This window comes from Odocoileus virginianus, chromosome 34 (genome assembly GCF_023699985.2).
Source record: "Odocoileus virginianus isolate 20LAN1187 ecotype Illinois chromosome 34, Ovbor_1.2, whole genome shotgun sequence".
In the NCBI taxonomy this organism is placed as follows: Eukaryota; Metazoa; Chordata; class Mammalia; order Artiodactyla; family Cervidae; genus Odocoileus; species Odocoileus virginianus.
The window spans coordinates 4,373,033-4,396,983 of record NC_069707.1 but is presented as its reverse complement, the minus strand read 5'-3'; the positions used below and the strand labels follow the sequence as shown (position 1 = coordinate 4,396,983).

At 42.0% G+C, this 23,951-nt stretch overlaps 1 long non-coding RNA gene across 2 annotated transcripts; it reads left to right on the top strand.

Annotated features, from left to right (window-relative positions):
* Positions 1-16,634: 16,634 nt before the first annotated feature.
* On the top strand, positions 16,635-23,008 carry LOC110124312 (uncharacterized). 2 transcript variants are annotated; one of them, XR_002309746.2, is made up of 5 exons: positions 16,635-16,894; positions 17,115-17,197; positions 20,648-20,781; positions 21,762-21,871; positions 22,136-23,008. It is a non-coding gene; the product is annotated as an uncharacterized lncRNA (long non-coding RNA). The 2 variants fall into 2 exon arrangements; XR_002309747.2 differs by lacking the exon at positions 20,648-20,781 and having other exon boundaries at positions 16,654-16,894.
* Positions 23,009-23,951: the final 943 nt, after the last annotated feature.

Genomic DNA, 23,951 nt, shown 5'->3' with positions numbered 1-23,951 from the left:
TAGATGGAGAAATAGTGGAAACAGTGAGAGATTTTTTTTTGGGGGGGGGTGGGTAGGGCTCCAAAATCACTGCAGATGGTGACTGCAGCCATGAAATTAAAAGACACTTGCTCCTTGGAAGAAAAGTTATGACAAACCTAGACAGGCTATTAAAAGCAAAGACACTATTTTGCCAACAAAGCCCATTTAGTGAAAGCTATGGTTTTTCTAGTAGTCGTGTATGGATCTGAGACTTAGACCATAAAAAAAGCTGAGCACTGAAGAATTGATGCTTTTGAACTGTGGTTTTGGAAGAGACTCTTGAGAGTCCCTTGGACTGCAAGGAGATCAAGCCACTCAATCCCAAAGGAAATCAGTCCTGAATATTCTTTGGAGGGACTGATGCTGAAGCTGAAATTTCAATACTTTGGCCACCTGATGTGAAGAACTGATTCATTTGAAAAGACCCCGATGCTGGGAAAGACTGAAGGCAGGAGAAGAAAGGGACAACAGAGCATAAGATGGTCATGACTCAATGATGAGCATGGTCATGACTCAATGGACATGAGTTTGAGCAAGCTCTGGGAGTTGGTGATGGACAGGGAAACCTGGCGTGCTGCAGTCCATGGGGTCGCAGAGTGGGGCATGACTGAGTCACTGAACTAAACTGATACATCAGTTTGTGCAGCATTAATTATATGTCCAATATTGAGTTTTCATTTTAAGATTGCCATATCTTTCATTTGAAAGTGAAAATGAAAGTTAGTCACTCAGTCGTGTCTGACACTTTGCAACTCCATGGACTGTAGCCCGCTAGGCTCCTCTGTCCGTGGAATCCTCCAGGCAAGAATACTGGAGTGGGTTGCCATTTCCTTCTCCAGAGGATCTTCATGACCCAGGCAGTGATTGAACCCAGGTTTCCTAGCACTGCAGGTGGTCTTTACTGTCTGAGACACTACAGTGGCCCATCTTTTATTTAGATTTTTTTAGTATTTGTTGTTAAATTTCTTATACATCTTTGATTTGACAGTATTGAAACTGAATGTTAATTTAAAAAAATTTTAGTTTATTCTAAAGTCCTATATGTTTTTCTTTTCTACTTAAAATATCTTCTTATTAATGATTTAAATAACTTTGCAGTTGTAGAATAGAAATGCAATTCTACCTTAGTGTATTGATTTTGTGTAGAGCAATTATGTCAAGTTCTCTTACTAGTTGTAGTAATTTCCCTATAGATTTCTTGAGACTACTGTAGACGATCATATTTGCTAAAAACAGCAATTTGGTTTATTAATTTTATCTTTAATTTCTTTATCTGTTTTGCTATATATTCCCTTATTTTTGCCTCAGTCTTAAGTAAAATGGTTGTAGCTTTTCATTCAATTGTCAAATATTCAGCCATAAATTAGCATTTGCCAGGAAACAAAACCAGCAAAACCCCGAGCGTGTATTAAACAAAAGTGAAGACAGAAAATAGCCACTCAGCATAATAAATAGCTAATATATATATGGTTGTAATAGTGACAGGTGTTATGGGGAAATAGTACAAAAAAAGGTGGGGAAGTTTTGGGGAGGTGTTGCAGTTTTCAATCAGGTGATCCATCAGGTAAATATCTGGAGTCAGGGCAATAACTGAGAAAGAAATTTCCAGAAAGAGGCAATGGTTCAGTTCAGTTCAGGCACTCAGTTGTGTCCAACTCTTTGTGATCTCCATGGACTGCAGCACGCCAGGCCTCCCTGTCCATCACCAACTCCCGGAGTTTTCTCAGACTCATGTCCATTGAGTCAGTGATGCCATCCAACCATCTCATCCTGTCATCCTCTTCTCCTCTCACCTTCAATCTTTCCCAGCATCAGGGTCTTTTCAAATGAGTCAGCTCTTCGCATGAGGTGGCCAGAGTATTGGAGTTTCAACTTCAACATCAGTCCTTCCAATGAACACCCAGGACTGATCTTCTCTAAAGGAGATGGACTGGTTGGATCAACGGTTAATCTTTTAGTTCAGAACATGCCAACATGGTGTTCAGACACATCACAGAAGCAAGGCAGCTCGTGCGGAAAGAGGAAGGCCAAGGCCTTGGGAGAGGTCAGAGAGGCTAGAGGCTGGACAATTCAGGGTCCGGGGTAATTTAGGGACTCGGGCTTCTAAAGGGCATAATGGGCATGGCTAGAAGGTCAGACAGACCAGGACCATGGCCTGCCATAAGCTTTAGAAAGACTACATGTATAATTGCTACTATATTTGGAACAGTTGGCTTGGCTGGAAAGAAGATGCAGGCTGTCCTCAGAAGCAACCCCAACACTCCAGGCGAGAGATGAACATGGCGCTGAAAAGATGGTAGTTAGAAGTCCAGTCCCTGAAATTTTTGGAGACAACAGTTAATGAGATTTCCTGATAGAATGTTAGATAAAGAGGCAGAGTAGAGTTTATTAACCACAGGAAGAACAGAGTTGCCAGCTGGCAAAGAGGAGATCAGGTTTGAAAGGAGCATCACATGTTTGATATCAGAACAGCTCTTTTGAGAGGCCTCTTAGACATAATTTACAGTGCCTCCTGAAGTTTCCTTAGGTTCTTTCCTCCTGCTAATACATAGGTAGGGCATTATAGGTGCCCACAGACTGTTACCCTCTTCACCATCTTAGGTCGTTTAATACTGAACACAAGTCTCAGGGAGGCAACTATCCCATGAAGGGGCTTTAAATCCTGGTCAAAAAGTACCCACATCCCACCATGTTACCCTTCACTATCACATCCCAGACTTTCTAGCTGAAGTCACCCTCCTTCTGCTTCACACGCATCTTTGAGAATGTCCTTTAGTGAGTCTACTGGTGACAAGTTCGATTTTGACTAGCTGGATATACTTTTATTTTTCCCTTCTTGAAAGACATAGGAATTTAGATTGACAGTTATTTTCTATCAGCACTGTGAAGAGGCCAGTTACTCTGACTTGTGACAACCACTCCAGTCCTTTTTCTTGGGATACCCCATGAACAGAGGAGACCAGTGGTCTCACTAAGCGTAGTGACCATGGGGTCACTAAGAATTGCACATAACTTAGCGACTAAACAACAACAGCAGCGTTTTCTGTTCTAACCATTGAGAAATCATTCATCAGCTTGGTGGCTAGTTCATTGTCTTCCCTCCTTGGCTGCTCCACAGTTTCACAAAAACAAGTATGGATTTTATGAATTTCATTTATGTTGACTGCAACTTAATAGGTTTCCTGGATATACATCACAACAACCCTGAAATTTTTCCACTGCTGTCATTATCTTTTAAATAGTGATTCTTAACCTTTCTTTATTTTCTTCTTCTGGAGTTCTAGTTGGATGAAATCAAAACTTTTTACTTTCTTTCCTGTGGCTCAATCTCCCTGTCATAGTCCTCATCTTTTTTTTCTCTCTGGCTACATTCTTTATCTGCCAGTTCACTAATTTGTCTTTTTTTTTACTTTCTTCAATTTTCTGTCTAATGTATTCATTTAATTTTAATATCACTTGTAGAAGATAAAGTTATGATGTTATTCTTTTGAAAATGTTCATGCTTTTAAATAAACTCTTGCTGCTTGTTTATATTTTCAGCTCTTATTTCTTTAAACATATGAGACAAAATTTATATTCTGATAATTCCCGTTTTTGGATTCTCTTTTGCTGTCTACAGTTTCAGCTGGCTCTCCTCCATGGTGTCTTTCTGTCTGAGTTTTATACTTATGCAAATGTCAGCTCTTTCCCCTGGATTTGCGTGTGTAAATGTCTCCTACCTTGTTGCACTCAGCTAGGATTTGGACTTACTTCTGCCAGTGGCCTGGTGTCCTGCCAACTTGTAACAACCTTAAATTCATTCTTCCTTTCTTTTCTTCCTTCCTTTCTTCCGCACAAATATTGTGACTTGGGGCTATAAATTGTGTGAAATTACAAATACTTTTCCCTCCAACCAGACAGTACCAAAATTGCAGTCAAGCAATCTCCCTTCTGGACCATGGTTCGATCCCTTGAGGGTCTCAGGTTTATGAGGAGAAGCAGCCTAGGAGACTCCTCACAATGGTCAGGCCTACGTTTTCATTCTTCCTTCATATCGAAGCAGAAATTCAAGGCCTCCAGGTTCCTGATGAAATCCCAGGCAAAGCCAACTTTGGTTCCTGCTTATTCCCCAGGTTTCTGCTTTCATTTTCATTCAGAGCTCTGCAGATTCCTTCTTCTATGCCAGTGCAACAGTGTGACTTGATATTATCATTATCTAGTTTCCAGTATTTCGTTTTATTAAAAAGATCGAAGTCATCCAGGGTACCTAGTCTACTAGAGATGGAAGTCCCTTTAAGCCTTTTGAGGAAATAATTTCCGAGTATCAGGCATTTAATAATAAAAGTCATAATGAATGATATAATTTTTAATACTGGCCTGAAATTAGCATTGAAATGTGTATTTTCATGGCTTACGGACTAAGAACTATCTACATCCCATCTTATTATATTTTGGCTTATTGATACACATCAATTTCTTTTAAAAATGATTTTTAGAGCCTTAAGCTGGAGAATCCAAGAAAAGTTGTTCTAGAATAACGGCACTTAAGAGGTAGAATTGTGGGTAGGAAGGGATCAAAACAGCTTTTACTTGTATTATTTCTCTTTGGATTTTGTTCTATAGTTGCATATAGATTATGCCTTTTAAACATCCAATAGACATGCAATTTTAAGCACTAACATTTTTCTAACAGCATTAGTATCTATATCTATCTAGACTATCAAACATCTATGAAGTACTTGATACTAGTACTTGATAAGAAAAGAGAAGATTCTAAGGATAACAGAAGTACTGGAAAGATAAGGTGTAGAAATTCGATCCAGTTTGTAAGAAAAACAGTCTTCTTGGTGGAGGATGACATAATGAAGAGAGAGGCTTCAATCCTTTTTTTTTAAAGTAAGGATATTTAGGAGGCAAATGTAATTTATGGCATAACCAGATCTAATGGACTGTCCTTTGAGCTTGCTGAGTGCCATGGACCCCTCTCTGAATCTCCCTGAGTCCCCCCGAAACATCTCCAATACAACATCTCATATATAAGAATAATGTTAAAACAGGGAGACTTTAAAAGCAAAGGGAAAAGAACGAGTTGTTGTGTGTTCACCACCTAGTGGGATAACATTCATTCCCCGGGTTGGGAAGATCTCCCCTGGAGAAGGAAATGGCAACGCATTCTAGTAGTTTTCTCTGGAGAATCCCATGAACAGAGGAGCCTGGCGGGCTACAGTCCATGGGTCACGAAAGAGTTGAACACGATAGTGATTAAAACAACAAAACCAACCTCATCTGCAATCTCCTAAGTGCGTCATGAAAGCAATATACACTGTGAAGAAATTTCTCCCCACGGCACACGAAGCTCTGCGCAATTAGGCCATTCCTTCGTGGCTCTGAGTTCCTCGGGGCACAGTGTTATGGGCTAGGACTGCTTTATTTATCACACCACTCTGTGTATGTTTATGGGGCCAAATAAATGTTAAATCATAATCATGGGGATTTTAATGTCTTCCTCAGAAGCATCCTCCATGAGTCACTGTGGGAGACAGTCTAGCAACCATTTCATTTTTCCCCAGTTTTGTATATTTTGAGCAGCCTAGAAGTTGTCTAGTCTGATAATAATCTAAATGTGTTTTACTTAATGCCAACATATATTTTTTTAAATTGGTAGAATGCCTTTCATGAGACTTGATGGGCTCTTAGTAATTTTTTTGTGATGCTGCCAACATGATCGATATTCCTTTAGTGTTCCTTTGCCATCCTTGGGTTGATACACATGCATGCACAGGGGAGGACACATTTTATATTTTGTGTGCATATAATTTATTTTATGAAATCTAAAACACACAGATGTTATTCATTTATTTCAGACCTGATACGACCTTGAGCACCAAACTCACGAGTGCACATGGGGAATAAATAGGTAAGCAAGTAAGCAAACAAACTAAATAGAAAGAAGGGCCAGCTCTTCTCTGCAGCAGAATGTCATGTGTCAATAGGAAAATGTGGAGACTATGGCAGACTTGGAAAGTTAACACCTTTTCAAATATCAAAATGAAATTTAGATCATGCATCACTCACCAATGGATGAGAAATATAGGAGGACATTTCAATGAGAAGCATCAAGTAAGTCCTTGCAACATTCTTTTTCATTTCCAAACAAGGTAACGATGCAGTGGAGACTCTGGACACCACACTGGTTGAGTGTCCGCAGCTGTCATCTCTGAGGGACAGACAGACGGAGGCCATGTGCCCCCAGGGACGAGGCCTTGAGAAGGACACAGTGCTCCTCTGTACTGTTCTAGCTGAGAACCAACATCCTGAGTCCAGTCCTGCAGAAACATCACACAACAATGAGAAGAATGTTCTGTTTAAAAGTGGAGAAGGGACACTGTAACAGAAAACTTCAATGTAAAACCAACACAAAACCATAAAGCAATTTTTCTATCAATTAAAAAAATAAAAAATTAAAAAATTAAAAAAAAAATTCAAGGTCATAAAAAAATGTCTGAGGAAATGATCTGGATGAAAAATGGTTGAAGACACCTAAATACAATAACTGACTTATGGCTGGATCCTCTCTTGGATGGAACAGTTTGAAGGACATTACTGGGTCAATTTCAAAAATTGGAGTAGGTTAGATAAAAGTGTTAAATCAGTGTTAATTTCCTAAAGTGGATAACTGCTGTGGTGTTGGAAGAGTTCCATCTTATCAATGTACACTTCAGGGTTTAGGGTAAAAATACTTTCTGCAAAAATTCATTTAGTCCGCTTTTTGTATCCTTTCATACATAAAATTACTATATATGTATATATAATTCATTTCTTCACTATTCGGCCTTCTAATTTCAATTTACAAAACCCCAGTTAAGTAAATATTAGCCTCTTAAGAAATGAAGAAAATATTTCTATCTAAAGGCCTTTTGGGGGGTGGGGGGCGTGGATATAGAGTTTTCTCACTTCCTTTTCCTAAAACATGCTACCACTAGAGCTGTAAAAATATTTTAACATTCACAGATTTTATTTTATTTTATTTTTTTTACAGTATGTCTGTATTTTGCTCCCTCCCTCCATTTTAATATTTCTCCTCTTGTGATTCGGAGCACAGAAGCTGTACCTGCCAACACCCAGGATGCTGTGAGGGCCTGGAGTGTCTCATGTTGGGGATGCCGGGGTCCCAGGCCAGTGGGGAGTCAGGAGAACCCAGTGTGTGAAGCAGGTTTTATCTGCATGAATAGAAAGCCAGAGCCCTGGCCATCCATGCAGACTCGCCTCCTCCCTCCTATTCATCCCTCCGTCCCGCGCCCTTGCCAAGGGCTCCTTTCTCTGACCCCGGCTTTCTCCGTTCCCCAGCATTCCGGGGACTTCATCCAGCGTGCATAACCCGGGCCCTTCAGTAACCGTGCAAACCCAGTGCAATGACGTCATGCCCTGGCACCTCTGACCCAGCGCCCTGTGGTTTCCGGCTGCGCCTCCGGCAGCATCACTGCCCACGGATGGACCCGAGCCTGGCTCCCCACCCGCCTTCTTCCTGAGGAGTCCCACGGAAAGGCGGTGCATGCCTGCCCAGCCCAAGCTCCTTTCCTCGCTGTTCATCCGCATGAAATCTCCCAGTCATCTGCAAAAGGAATGCTGAGAGGCTTTGTTGGCCTAAAGCACCGGAGAGGGAAGAAGATGACAACCGGTTTCAAGAAAAAAAAGAAGAGACTTTCCTAAGATGAAAAACTTCTGAGAACATTCACAGATGGTTGCTGTGAGCTCCCAGCATCTGGCCACAGCACTCCAGTGCACCAGGGCGGACAAAGCTGTTGATGTCATGCTTTAAAATAAAGTGACCCAAATGTAATTATTAAAGCTTATGAATTTATTTGTTCTGGGTCATTAACCCTTCAGTGGCTCAGGGGCTTTTTACATAAGGGCCATGAGGATTAGCACTCTCTGTTTAGAATACTCTGATTCTTCTCTAGAAGTAGGAAAAAATCACCAGACTAACGGCTTGCTTTAATCATTGTGCTCTGTTAAGAACCACTGGATACCTAATTTTTAAAGAATTAACTTAATTTTGCAGAAGAAGTAGAATCAAAGCAATACTGCACATCTCCTCAGCACTTGACCACTGGGGAGGTGATATTTTAAAAAGTCATATTGTAGTGGAAAAGCTCGTGGTTGTAGTGGAAAGGCTAGTGTTTTGGAAAAAGTCTTCTTTCTTTCTCCTTTGTTGGTTAAACAAAAGACCACGGTAGGAAGCAAGAGAGAGTGAGTGAGGGTGAAAGTCACTCAGTCGTGTCCGACTCTTTGTGACCCCGTGGACTATACAGTCCATGGAGTTCTCCAGGCCAGAATACTGGAGTGGGTAGCCTTTCCCTTCTCCATGGAAACAAGAAGGAAAAGTTTAAAAAGAAATATATTTAAAATTTTATTTGTGTACAGATGAGAAACTGTCTTAATTTTATCTCTTTAGAAACTTTCATCAAGTAAAAGAATGTAGAGAGTCAGGTGCTAAAATTAAGCTTTTTCCTAGAACAAATTTTCGATCTGAGAAGTTTGGTGAATTTATCAATTTAAAAGCAGTATCGAGGGAAGGTGTTTACTTCCATGAAATTCTGAGAACCCATGCCTAGAAGCGTGAAAAGAAAGAAAGTTGCTAGGTCATGTCTGACTCTATGCAACCCCATTGACTGTAGCCTGCCAGGCTCCACCATCCATGGAATTCTCCAGGCAAAAATACTGAAATGAGTCACTATTCCCTTCTCCAGGGGATCTTCCTGACTCAGGTATCGAACCTGGGTCTCCTGTATAGCAGGTGGACTCTACTATCTGAGCTACTTCTTAGTTATTAACAACCTTTCCTTTCCCTTTCTTGCTGCCTTTTGTACACGTAGGTGTACTCTGCTAAAATGCACAGAGAGTGACTCTCAGCTAAATTTAGGCTCTTTTTTCCATGCAGGTGGGGATCTACATTGTTGAATCTGTTGTTATTTTTCTCTTAAAATTTGTGTTGACACAATTTCAAATTAGTTCTTGAGACTACACATATTTAATGGCTTGTCTAATCTTGCTTTACAATCAAATGTGATAGATGAAATAATAAGCAACATTTAAGCATGTGAATGTATCTTTCACTGTTAGTATCTTTTGACTGCTTTTATGCTACAAGAAAACACAGAACGAAACCACAGATGAGAAATCTTTTGAGAATGAAATCTGACTCTCTTTGAGGGGACCATCTCAAGGCATGTTTCGGCTCTAGGGCAGCATTGTGCTCAGTGCTTCTCCTGTAACTGAGGATGGGATCATGCGGACTTCCAGAGTCTCTCTCTGGGTTTATCCTTGAAAATGCTGTGCCACACACTCTCTTCCTCATTCTCTTTCACTTATACTCATTTAAAAGTAATGTGGAGCATCTACCCTATTGTACCTGCCCTGCTAAGTACTAGGATACAGACCAGCAATGCCACCAGCCCCTGCTTTCAAAGGGTTCCAATCATGGAAGGGGAGAGACGACCATCTAGTGGATAATCCTGCATGCAGAGCCTGGAGCCTCTGGGCTGGGTCAGGACCCCAGACTGTGCCTCGTTGTGGAGAAAAGTCCTTCCAATCTCTGAGGACACACATCCCTGCCCTGTTAGCCTTGCACTTTACCCAAGAATGGACCTGTTCTGCAAGCTTCTAGTTCTGCTGAAATGATAGCTGTGAGTGCCTTGAATAGTATAACCATTACTTTACATTATGGATTTTGGTAGGGGAGTGTAAAAGTAGTTCCTAAAATTTAATTCCCTTGGCTGTTTCAAAAGATAAACTTTTCTCCTCAACTCCAGAATGATAGGTATCCAAGAGGTGACTGGTAATTTCAACCAGGAATAGAATTTAGGAAAGTTTATTGAAAATTTTGACCATAAAACACCATAACAAGAAGTTTGTAAAACAGTATTGTTTTTAAGGTTCTAATGGGTGAAATGTTTCAGCTAAATAAAAGGCCCACTTTACTCTTTTCCCAAAAATGGGGTATCGGATAAGGAATGGGCATAAGGCTTTCTTTTTATTACAGTGAAGCCGATATACTTGTTTATGGGTAAAAAGGACTTTGTGAAGAATTCTTAGGTTATACCTCATCATCCTGATCAAATTTGACAGTCCTGCCAGAAAGTCCAAAGTGAAGAACTAGAAATGTCTAGAGCAATCCTTCCCAGGATGTGCCTGGAATCATTTAGAGTACTTATTAAAAATGTCCATTACTGGACATCACTCCAGACTTACTACATCCGAATAGTATGTACATCCTTACTGCATCCCTGGAAGGGGCCGGGGAAACTGTTTTTGTCTGTGAGTCTGTTTCTAGTTCATAGGTATATTCATTTGTGTTGTATTTTGTTTTATTTTTTTCAAACACGTTATTTTGTTCCGGGCTATAGCAGATTAGAAACTATGTTTTTTAAACTTTTGCTTTGGAGATAATTGTAGATTCACAGGAAGTTGCAAGAAAAAGCACAGAGTGGTGTTGTATACCCTTCACCTGGCTTCCCCCAATGGGACATCGTGCATGACTGTGGTATGGTATGACAACCAGGCTGTATGCGTGAATTGTGTGCGTATGCATTTAGTTCTACACAGTTTCATTACATGAGCGGATCTGTGCAAGCATCAGTCAAGACACAGCACTGTTGCGTCGCCGTAAGACCTTCTCCTGCTGCCTGTAAGAGATACACGCCCCTCCCCTCCTCCTCACCCATCACGTCCCTAAACCCTGCGGTCACTAACCTGCTCCCCGTCTCTATAACTTTGTCATTTCAAGAATGTTCTATGGATGGAATCATGTGCTATGTAATCTCTTGGGATTTCCTTCTGTTTACTCAGCGTAATTCTCTGGAGTTCATTTAAGTCATCACTAGCATGAATAGTGCATTCTTTAATGCTGAGTAGGATTCCATGTGTGGATGACCACTGTTTGTTTAACCATTCACCTATTGAAGGACATCCGGGTTGTTTTCAGTTTGGGGTTGCTAGAAATAAAACTGCTATGACTCTTTGGTGCTTTTATTATATTTTATTATTATTATTGGTGTTCTATTTCAGTCATTCTGGGAGGTGTGTAGTGATATCATATTTGGTTTTAATTTGCATTTCCCTGATGCCTCATGATACTGAATGTCTTTTCATGTGCTTACTTTTCATTTAAATTCCTTCTTTTGTGAAATGTCTATTCAGGCTTTGTGTCCATGTTCTAATTAGAGTGTTTATTTACTGTTGAATTTGAAAGTTTTTTAATATATTCTAGTGAGGGGTCCTTTGTCAGATATGTGGTTTGGAAAACCTCCTTTAACCAGCTAGTAGCATGTCTTTTAGTTCTCTTAACAAGACTGTTGGTAGAACAAAAGTTTTAATTTTGATCAGGTATATTGCCTGTGTTTTCTTTTGACAACATGTGCTTCACGTGTCAAAACTAGTCACTTTTTATGTAGCCTTGGGTCCTATTTTTTTACTTTTGGGGTAGCTCTGTAATTTTTCATTTTACACTTAAGTTTATGATTCATTTTGTGTTCATTTTTGTATAAGATGTGAGGCTTACATTGAAGCTTCTTATTATTTTTTTGCCTATGGTTATCCAGTTGTTCCAGTAGGAGTTACTGACAAAACTAATCTTCTCTTGCGGTGTGGATCTATTTCTGATTTCTTTATTCTGTGTCTACCTCTCATGCTGATTGCTGTAACTGTTTCGTAAGTCTTTAAATTGAGTAGATTAATTCCTCCCATTTTTCTTTGGCAAAATTTGCCTTTGTCTTTTCATATAAATCTCATTTTATTTATTTAATTTCTTATTGAGGTATAGTTATACAATATTATATGAATTTCAGGTGTACAACATATTGACTCACAATTTAAAGGTTATATTCCATTTACAGTTATTATAAAATATTGGCTATATTGTCTGTATTGTACTATGTGTCCTTGTAGCTTATTTACTTTATACGTAATGGTGACCTCAAAGAGAAAATATGTGAAAATGCTTGTATATTTGTACATACACAGAAAATGATTAAATAAAAACAATAAAATCAGAATGAAGATTATGAAGAGATGAAAATTATGATGGGGAAAAACAGAAAATAAAGGTAGATATAGGTCACATAAAACAAGGACATTTAGTGAAATGAATAATGTTTATAATGTCCTTTTCTAAATATATAAAAAGGAAAACAAAACAAAACACTTTACCATTCCTGGTGGTATTTGCTTGAGTGTTGGTTAAGAGAAGCTCAAGCCTGGAACCTGCAGCTTCTTTGTAGTTGGTTGGGCAAGCTGGCCTAGTATCTTTTGACCAGACCACCACAAAATTAAAAACAAACAAGCAGATAAATAAAAATATAAGCAATCAAGTAAGTGTTCATTTTTAAAAAGAGACCATCCTAAAATGCCACATTCTCTTATGACCACACCGTTTCCTTTAGAAAGACACTTGGTTTAAATAAAGTCTAAAACTGTGGGACTTTTTGCCTGTTTTCAGTTCTTTTTCTAGTTTGACATGTCAGTGTCAGTGAACTCCCAGGTAACCAACAGGCTTCCTGTCCTAAAGCATGCTTTCTCTTTTCTTGCCAGCATCAGTGAGAGTTCCATCTGGATTGAGGATTGCTCTTCTTTCTTATTTTATTATCAAATTCCTACTCCTTTTTCAAGGCCTATATCAAAATCTTCTGTTTGGCACACAAATCTCTTTCTCTTTGAAATTCTAATTTTAGTTCTTTGGCCAGTACCTTTGTAGTCTACTTGAATCTGCTGTGAAACGTGCCCCAACTAGGGGATAATTCTTTAATTCCATGAGAGCCTCACACGTTTCCTGGCAGCCATGATACCCACGTATTTAGTGGGAAAGCGCTTAGTCAGCATTTTTTCCTCCTGACAATGTTAGTGATTACGGTAACCAGCCCTTCTCTTCATCTGCGTTCATTAGTGCTGTTTTCTGCTCCCCTAGTCCCCAAAACAGTTTTCCTGGGATTGCAAGTGGTGCTTTCAGCCTCATTGTTTCCAAATTTGGTGTAAGGAAATAGCGCATACCTTTCTTAAGCATGGGCTTCCCTGGTGGTTCAGCTGGTGAAGAATCTGCCCCCAGTGTGGGAGACTCAGGTTTGATCCCTGGGTTGGGAAGATACCCTGAAGAAAGGAATGGCAACCTACTCCAGTATTCTTGCCTGGAGAGAACCCCTGGACAGAGGAGCTTGGTGGGCTACAGTCCTTGGGATAGAAAAGAATCAGGCGTGACTGAGTGACTGAGCCCGCATCCACGAACCCACGAATTTCCCTCTGTGAGATTTAGAAGACTAGAGGGTAAAGAAATGTCACTTTCCTATTACTTTTTATCACACAGAGCAACATGTCACCAGAAAGCAATCAAAGAGAAAGCTGGCTGTGGACTTTTCTACATCATTTAAGCTGACCAATGGCAGGAGGTATGGTGCTTGCTGCCACTTGGCAATTTTAGATTATTTAAAAAGTGCAAACGGAATGCCATCTCTCTCTCTCTTGTTTTTACTTTCTTGAGCTGGTACACACAACCCTAGTATAATAAGGAACCCTAGAAGTCAGTGCGTGACCGCAGTCCCCAAGGAATCTCTGGTTGCAGCCCCAGTTGGAAGCTGCCCAATTATATTTTGAAACCTGGTTGATAGAACTAGTCAAGAGAACTCAGAAGGTGGGCACAGCTTGTTAATCTGGTTGTGTTCACTTCTTGGTGCTCTGAGCCCTGGAGTGTTAGCTCTTTCTGTGTATTTCTGAGTGAGTAAATCAAGAGAGGTGAGATCAGTTTTTCTGAAGCTTAAAGGAGTTTGATTTACAATGAGATCCTTTTTATGAGTGACAGTGTTATAGGAACTCTTTCCTGGGTTAATTCAGGTCCTCTGAGAAGCAAATGCCAAGAGAACATCACTTCTGCAGGAGATGAACATGAGAGTGTCTGTAAGGGGAGGGGAAGGGGCGGGAGAAGGTGAGGAGGCTTTAGACAGTGATGCCCTTCCGACATCTGCCAGAGGGGAGGGAGGAAGCAAAGTGGCTGGAGGAGCTTCAGACACAGGCAGTCTGCGACAGGCTCAGGGGCCGCTGGGAGTCCTGAGCAGAGGTCAAGTCCAAGGGGCGAGGAAGCCTGTGGTGGCAGAGATGCCCTCATCCTGGGGCCGGGCCGTGCCCTGTCACCGTCTGGGGGGTGGCCCAGGACATGTGACCTGGACAGTCACGAGGGCGGGTCTGAAGGTGGAAGACTGGAGGTAACTGTCAGCTCTGTTCCCGTGTTCCATCGACACTTGGTGGAGGGATGCCCCCCACTTCTTCGTGTGTGTCTGGGGGGTGCCTCTCACCGCTCCTGTGAGCTGCCCCTCCTGAGGGGACGCTTAGAAGAAGGGGCTTCCTGCGACCAAGAGCCTTGGCCTTGCGGTGGATCCTCGGTCTCACGGCCCCTCCGCCGTTGCCTCTCATCTCCCACCCCGCCGCCGAGCTGGCCCGTCTGCAGCCTCAGAGGCTGCATTCGTTTCCTGGGGAGCAAAGCCCCAGAACCGGGTCACCCGAAAGAACAGAAATCCCCTTGGGTTGTGGAGGCCAGAAGTCCAATACCAACATGGCGGTCGGTCAGTCTCCAATCTCCCACTTACTGCCTGTGTTTTTTTTTTCTTTTTCAGACACTCTTGATACCATAAGTGTGACTTCAGATCTTCCAAGAAGCAGATTTCAGAACAGAACCAGGCTTGCATAGTAGCCTACTAGGGCTGCCGTAAGAATACCACAGACTGCTGGCTTCAACAACAGCAACGGATCATTTCACCACGCTGAGGCCAGAGGTCCAAGGTCAAGGCTTCTACAGAGTTGGCTCCTCTGAGATCTGTTCCCATCCTCCGTCTCTGGTTTGTAGATGGCCCCCTCTCCGCTGTGCCTCTTTATATTAACTTCCCTCTGTGCCTGTCTGTCTCCAAATGGCCCACCTTTATAAGGACACCAGTCATACGGAGGTAGGGCCACCCTAACGACCTCATTTAACTTGATCACCTCTGCTGAAGTCCTGGGTTTGAATGCCCACACATGACTTGGAGGGAAGAATTCAGCCAATAACAGCGTGCAAGGAATTATGGGGAAATCCCTGCAAAGAACACAGAGAGAGGTACAGGACGAGCAGCCCAGGGGTAACTTCAGGTTGTGGTGAGGACTCCAGGCTCTCCAGGGACACAAGAGAAGAAGGGGTTGGTGGGAAGGACTTAGACTGCCAGGTGGTTGGCAGGGAGTCTAGGCCAGGCCTTGGGGCAGGCCCCTGAGCAGTCATGCCCCACTGTTAGCAGATGCCCCCAAACAATCTATCCCCTTTTGAGGGCTCTACCTTCTTTGACCAGCCTTTCAGCTTTTTTTTTTTTTGAGGGAGCGGACTCTGGGTCCGATAGATTGTGTCTTCTACAAATGGAGAACATACTGTTTAAACCACAGCTGATTAAATATTTGGGAAGTAGTAGAAGAGAAAATTAGAAGCAGTGACTACGGAGGACCCAGGGATTGGATGCAGGCTCACACAGATCAGGAGGCAGACATGGAACAGGAGCCCTGGGTGACCGGCTGGTCCCTTCACAACAAAACAGCCCAGTTTGCTGGCCTGGTTTTCATGGGAGCAAGAGTTTGGGTTTTCTAGGAGCTGCTTTCTTCAGATTGCTTAATATCTGCTTTTTGATTGAAGGGACATAAAGCATATCAGAGAAATGATGTATTTATTCTCTTGTGGGAGTTCAAGGTAACTATTCTCTGGGAGAAGAAAGCAGAGGAATGAAAGGCTCTTTCTATTCCCCACCGACTATTCTGAGTTGACCTCACACAACAGCACCTTAGAGTTTCTGTCTGCCGCTCTTTGACACCCAGGGACTCCAGAGCCTGGCGCATCCTCGAATGCATCAGCCTGTCTTTGGCTCTCTCTCCACTGGGTCACACATCATGTGAGACTTTTCCTTTCCTGTCTTTCTTTCTGAGAAAACTAGATGAAGTTTTGAAAGCATCCTCTACACCATATCATTGCGTAAGTTTTCAAAAGCATGACCTTATTTCTTGCAGAAGCTCTGTTATTCTACCTCTCCATTTCTCCATGCCCATCAGAAGCACAGATTTTCTTGTTTTTTAAGTTTTGGATGCAAAGGATTGCAGATCTCTCTCCCCAAAGCCCCTGCATACCTTCCTCCTCCTTGTCTGTCCTGTCGTGGCCCACACCACCCCTGGGGGGACACGCTGGCTTCCTCCCCGCTTTCACCCTTGCCCTCCCTTCCAAGCACTTTCTACTTTTTATGCCAAAACTGAAGTGTAGAAGCCCCAGTGTTGCCATGGCAGCCGTGTTGTCATGGGCCTTTGCTGGGGTTTGAGCTCTAAACTTTGAAAAAATAAAATGGCCTCAAAGAATCCAGAGGGAGACAGCAAGAGAGAGAAGGAAGAGAAAAATAAAGCAGGGCATCGGCCTGCGAGGGGGAGAGAGAGCAGGGGAAAGCAGGGCAGAACCCTGAAAATGCATTCGCGGTGACATCACTGCCTTTCCCATAGAGGCCATTGACTTGGGAGGCCCAGCGTCCATTCACTGTCCAAAGCCAGCTCTCTGGGGCCGGGGCGCCATCTCTCTCTTCCTGAATGCCTTTTTTGTTGGGAACAGTGGACTGCTTCTGAAGGGCTGCATAAATGACTGCGTAATTCACTGCCGTTGCCAGGAAGTCTGAGGCACTTGTGTGCTGACAATGGGGAACTTTATCTCCCGCCCCATGCTGGAACTTCCAGCTGTCGGTCTGAATTCTAATAAGGGCTTTGCTCCTGCCTCTGAGGTTATGGTAATATTTTATCCATCTTCTTTCGTGAAGACACAGTCATGGCCGCTACTGGGCACTGGAGGCCAGTCCTGAGGAGTGAGGTGTGCTGTGGGGGCGAAATCTGAATAAAAATAAGAGGCAGGAAGAAAGAAAGTAGCTCCCCTATTAGCTTGATGGTCTTGCTGCTTATGATGAGTTTTTAAACTGACTTAGAGGAGAGAAGATAAAAATTTCACACTGACCCATAAATCTCTGAGCCAGGAAGATCACTTTGGGGATTTTTTCAGGTTGTAAATGCTGCCTCTCTTGTCTCCTTTTCAGCAGAATCATCAACAGCTGAGTCGGGTGATGTGCTCAGAGTTTGCGTGAGGCCCTCGGGTTCCTCTTCACTTCCGTATTTGCAGGTAAATGACTTTATGTTTTAGCAAGTTCCTGTTTCAGGCATTCCAATCCAGCAGCAGCCCATCATCTGTGCTTTCACGTTCTAAGGTTTCAGATGCCTGCTGTTAACCAGTGTCCAAAAGCATGAAATGGAAAATTCCAGAAAGAGGTAGTTCTAAATTGTGCACCATGGTTCTGAGTGGTGGGATGAAAGCTCATGCTGTCCTGCTGTCTCGGGAATTGTCCCTTCATCCGGTGTGTCTGACTGTTGGTCATGTTAGTAGTAGTTAGTAGCTCAGTTATCAGATCAGCTATTGGGTATCACAGGACTGGTGCGCAAGTGACCCTAGTTTCTCCTAATTATGGTCCCAAAGCACAGAGGAGTGATGCTGGCCATTAGAATCCGCCAACGCCTGAAAGTCCTTACTTTTAGTGAAAAGGTGAAAGTTTTCATCTTAATAAGGAAAGAAAAATAAGATATGCCGAGGTTGCTAACATCTACTGGGACTTCCCAGGTGGCACTAGTGGTAAAGAACCCATCTGCCAGTGCAGGAGACATAAGAGACCCAGGTTTGATCTCTGGGTTGGCAAGATTTCCTGGAGAAGGAAATGGAAACCCATTCCAGTATTCTTGCCTGGAGAAATCCGTGGACAGAGGAACCTGACGAGCTACAGACCACAGGGTCACAAAGAGTTGGAACTGACTGAAGCAACTTAGGGCGTGCGTGCACGCACACACACACGCACACACACACACACAGACTTAGAGTGATCTTCTATCTGTGAAATTATGAACAAGGAAAAAGAAATTCATGTTAGCTTTGCTGTTGCATTTCAAACTGCAAAACATCCTTACAGCCATAGTGTGAGGTAAGTGTTTAGTTAAGAAGGAAAAGGCAGTACTTTGAGAGAGGGTGACCATATTTACATAACTTTTATTACAATATTGTTATAATCATTCCATTTTATTGTTACTGGGCAACTCTTTCAATGTGGTTAATTTAGAAATTAAACCTTATCATGGGTATGTAAATACTAGATGCAAACATAGTACACGGTTTCGAATCATCCTTGGTTTCAGGCAACAACTGAGGGACTTTGAACAGATCCCCCATGGATAAAGTGGGATAACTGCACTTTATTTGAAGAATGGTTCTTAGCTAAGTGAAAACTTGAAGCAATTATCAACTTCTTGCCTCTTAGATTCTAAAGACACACCCCTAAAAAGTGTCAGCCAAGAAAGTCAAGGTCATTTATCTTCTGGGAGACCCTGGAAGGATACTTTCTAGTGACTGGCTACAGTGAAGACAGATATTTTCAAGAACTTACTCTGTTTCAGATGCTTTCAAGCTTCCTGGCTTGGTTAGTTTCCATCAGTTCCCTGGGATAGGATATTATCCCATTTTGAGTGCATACAAACTAATAGTTGCTAATGGATAGCTACCTTTGTAGCTGAGCTCCATTCCCTCCATCCAGTTCAGTTCAGTTCAGTTGCTCAGTCCTGTCCGACTCTTTGCGACCCCATGGACTGCAGCACGCCAGGCCTCCCTGTCCATTGCCAACTCCCAGAGCTTGCTCAAACTCATGGCCATCGAGTACCTGGTGATGCCATCCAACCATCTCATCCTCTGGCGTCCCCTTCTCCTCCTGCCTTCAATCTTTCACAGCATCAGGGACTTTTCCCATGAGTCAGTTCTTCGCATCAGGTGCCCAACGTATTGGAGTGTTTGAGAAAGTATTGAGAAATCCTGCATACAGATTTCTCAGGAGGCAGGCAAGTTGGTCTTACATTTTTCTTCCATTACTAAAGTTTATATTCAGGTTTCTTACTATCTTATCTTCTTGCTGGGAGAAGCTGTCCTGAAGCACACCACTAGGGCAACATCATCCATCCAGGAAGCTGTACAGAAAAAGTGTGCGTGTTCAGGCATTCCAGTCATGTCCCACTCTTTGTGATGCCATGGACTGTAGCCTGCCAGGCTCCTCCGTCCATGGAATTTCCCTGCAAGAACACTGGAGTGAGTTGCCATGCTCTCTGCCAGGGGATTGTTCCAACCCAGGGATATATTGGACGAAAAGGACAAAAAAATCTTACAGAAATGTGGATGCAAGTCATTCAAGAATAGAAAAACTGACAGAAAATATATTAAAATAACATTTATTTAATGCAAAAGGTATTTAATTTACTCATAATAAGAAAAATGTAAATTAAAGCTACACGAAGATATCATTTCTCACTCATCTATTTGGACACTATTTACGAGCTTGACAATTTACTCTGCTGTTAAGGCTATGTCACATTCACCACTGGTGGGAATTCAAATGACTCCTATGGAGGGGGATTTGGCAAAATCACACACAGCTACATATGCATGCATTCTGCAACCCAGAAATCCCACTTACAGAAATTTACCCTAAGGATATATTTCTAGGAATACAATAGAAAGTAAACCTCTCTGAGATTACTTTTCTATATAATTTTGAGATTTGAAAATAACTTACTATTCTAAATATCAAAAATTAAAAAGAAATTGAAACAAGGAAGGGGGGGTAATAGAATTGCAAGCAAACTGAGGCAAATGGATATAATATTATTTAAAATGAATAGCAAAGCCACGGTGGGGGGAAAGGAAGAGACTGTCAAATCACCTATGAGCCTGTTGACTGCGCATCCTCAGTCTAGAGGCATGGGTGGGGGTGGGGCATGGAAGTAACTGCCAAGGAATCCTCAACTCTTCATTCAGTTGCTTGCTTCTAGTTGTTGCATGGCTGAGCGCACTTATTATGTGCATTTGCTAAGCTGCTTCAGTCATTTCCGACTCTTTGTGACCCCATGGACTGTAGCCCGCCAGGCTCCTCTCTCTATGGGATTCTCCAGGCAAGAATACTGGAGTGGGTTGCCATGCCCTCCTCCCGGGGATCGTCCCAACCCAGGGATCGTCCCAACCCAGGGATCGAACCTGGGTCTCTTACATCTCTTGCGTTGGCAGGTGGGTTCTTTACCACTAGCCCCACCTGGGAAGTCCCGTCTGTTATAGGACTGAGCAAATCAGGAAATGAAAAGATGTTGGAAACCAGGGTTCTTAATGTAAAAGGATGAAAATATATATAATATAGTACAGAATGTGTATATATATAATTATGTACTGAAAGTTTCCATTATAATTTATAATAATATTTAATGTTGATGGAATAAGATACTATATATATTAATGAGCACATATATGTATTATATACACATGATACACAAAATATATCTGCAATGTGTTACACATAATACTTGCAGATACATGAGAGTTAATTCGAATTCGACTGGAGTGAATTCAATGGCAACTTAAAACCTTGGTATAAGCTTAAGATTTCAAAGATAAGAATATAGAAATGCATACATATGTGTTATATAGGTATATGAGCATATGTTTGTGTATTGTGTGTGTTTTTATATATTCCCCCATACCTCTGTCTCCTGAAAGGGTGTAGAAGCACTGGCAACCCAGAAGCAATGTGCACACTTGGAATGCAGGGCTGGGTGTCTAGTTCCAGTCTCCTCTGAAGGGAACCCGGGCTTCCCAGAGAACTGTCTGACTCCAGTGCCAGGTCAAGGAAGGTACAAGATGAGCCTGAGATATATCCTCAGCTCAGAAGATAAAGATTTAATAAGCAATGGACAACTTGTTGCAAAAACACAGAAAGCATTTTGTAAGATGTTTCTCTGATCAAGCTGTACAGTTGGAGCACCAAAATAATTGAGGATGGTATTGAATTATAAACATGGAAGAAAGCAGAATCCATAAGACTAGGTTGATAATAGATAAATAAGTAAATGATCTCATAGAACTTCTCTAGGGCTTCCAGAAGATGAAGATGAGGCAGCCCCGGGGCTGAGTTTGTTAGGATATCTTGCTGCTACTGAAGGGGCAGAGTTACATACCTAGCTTCATTTACCTGTTTAGAAAATAGTAGTTTAAAAATATCGGAGAATTTAATGCAAATAAAAATCCCTAAAGTGTACATGAGACATTTTAGGGTACACGGTGATTTTGTGTGTTACAACTTATTGATCTTCCCAACAAGCACTAAAAGGAGGGGACTGTCACCTTCACATTCAGACCTGGGGGTGGAGGCGTGGCGAGGATACACTGACTGTAAGACCAGTCACCATCGAATGCACAGGAGCCTGAAAGTCACTCCGAAGCCTACAGGACAGTCAAATGTTCATAATAGAATGGGAGCATGTGTGCATATATTGTTTGCATATTTTATCATGCAACTTTATCAGGTTCCCAGGACCTGATAAAATAAACCACTTTATTTACCTCTTAGGATTTACTGATGTAAACAGTTGTAAATGTGGTCTTCTCCATGGCAAAGCTTATATGAAGCAACTTGTGCCCTCCTGGCCAATCCCCTGTAACATGGTGACCCCGGGGGACCCTAGTCTCTGGGAAGAGAAAGAGCTGGGATTGTGTGCATTTCTGTGTGGGTGTGTGTGTGTGCGTGTGTGTGCAGATGCATAATTACCTCTTCACTCACACTAAGGGTGTGGGGATGAACTTGGACAATTTTTTCCTTTTCGTCTACAAACAGGAATGGGCCATATTCCTGTCTGGAAGCTGGGCGTCTTGCCCTGCGTGATGGTCTCGCTACCAGAGAAACCCAGCAGGATTAGGCATTCTTTGAAGGAAAAAAACTGACCTGTAAGTATTGCGTCGAGTTTATTTCCTGGGAGAAGAGCCTCCCTGCCAGCCTCTACCTACTGCTTTAAGAAGCACCCTGATCCCATAACTAGGTGATCCTGATTCACTTTTGAATTGAAAGCCTTGATTAGCTGACTTATGCTTTAGGATCTTGGAATTCTAGAGGTGGATTGCCTCATCCTCTATCTTCTAAAGTATTGGAACAGATTATCTCTTCCTGAAAACTCAGTATTTACTGAGCTTCGTGTCTCCATGTACTGGCAGGTCACTGGAATACACAGAAAAGTGTCTCCTCAGAGGATCCCCTCCAAAGTGGGGAGGCTCTCACCGAAACTTCTTCCATCCTAGTTCGAGACTGCAGCTCCACACAGCAGGAATGGGTCCTTTTAGGATGATTGTGAACTGATCAAGAAGTATCTCCTTTAAGGACTAAATCAACTTCGGAAATCCACGGAATTGAGGAACTACTAGCACCAAAACAGCTTTACAACCCCCCATCCCCCAAGAATTTGAAAGAAGATTGCCGCTGTTTGAAACTAAAGATGTATCAAACTTTGACCTCCCTTCAGGATGAAAAGAATTAACTGACTCCTTTCTCCCTCCTAAATGTGGAAAGGCAATGAATAAAGACCAGGGGAGAGAAAATCTTTTTATTCCCCCACCCTCTCATCAATTCCCACATAATACCCTTTTGATTCTACCATGTGTAGAGTCTTGAAGTAGTAAGCATGTGAAAATGGCATATGGGCATCCATGGCACGTGGTCCGGGCCTCGGTGACAAGCCGTGGCAACCATAACATTGTCAGACTCAAGGTCAGCAATCACAAAACTCTTTGCTGACTCTTCAGAATTTCTGATTCTAAACTGGGCAATTCCATAAATGATTTTTGATTTTCAAATCTCACTTGTGCATAAAGAATAACATATGTAAAGCGTCACACATTTTGTGCCCTGCCATGACACCAGTATGATCTCTTAATTCCCTAGTATTTCTGTTATGATGAAAATGATCACAAATCCTTCCTCTCTTTGAGAACATGCACACCAGTGTGAACACATTATGTTCATTAACTCTACAGTAAGGGGTAAGGCCTTTAGAGTAGAATGGAAAAAAAAAATTAAAGTTTGCAAACTCTGCCAAGAATACATCTTGTTTTGTGTTTCTTGTGGGAGGACATATTAAAGCATAGAAACCCTACAGTTCAGTGGTTTGCGCCCAAAAGGTAATATTATATTAGCTCTTGTTGTCTGGATCTTTGTCCTTGCCTTGGATATCCTAGGGCTTCGCCTCCTCTTATCAATGTTCCTTTTGACTTCCTTTCTCCATCTGTTTTCAAGATTTCGTATCTTTCCAGTTCTACTTTTTAAATAGCTTAAGTGATTTTTCTCTTGGTTGTTTATCTTTCTGCCTTTGAATGTAGTCAAAGAAACAGTTCTTCACAATATTCCCGCGAGTCATAAACAGGTTTGGTGTATTCCGTCTTCCTGAGAAAATCTTTTTCTATCCATCTACCTATCTACCTACCTATCTACCTTTCTATGTATATTGAATGTATGTTCATTTTCTTGGCATATTTTAGATGAAAATGAGCATTTTAGTAAAATAGCCAATTGATTGTCCAGGAAGCTGAGGTGTCATAAAATAGAAATTTGGTCTGCAGGAGTTAATGGAGAAGTGGGTTACCAAATGGAGAAGGGAGAAAGATAGAAATAGAGGAAACCGCACATTATTCTGATTGGCATAAATTCACATGAATGCAGACCACAAATATTTGCTATTTTTTAGTCTTCCAGTAGTCAGAACCGCAGAGGAGTCTTAGCATGTTAGGAAACATTACTTTTGTCAGCTCTGAAAGTGGCATTCTCGGGGCAGAAAAGCATGCAGGGACTGGAACTGAATCACTTGGCCGTGGCCTCAGGATCCCCAGCACTGAGCTGGAGTTTATGATCTGTCATGATCTGATCTTAGTTCCAGGTCCATCTAGTCACCAAATAAGATTCCTCCTCCTCATAGGAGGCTTGAAAAAGGTGACAGATCTTAGAGATACTTAGAAAGAAGAAGACAACCCTCAATAATTT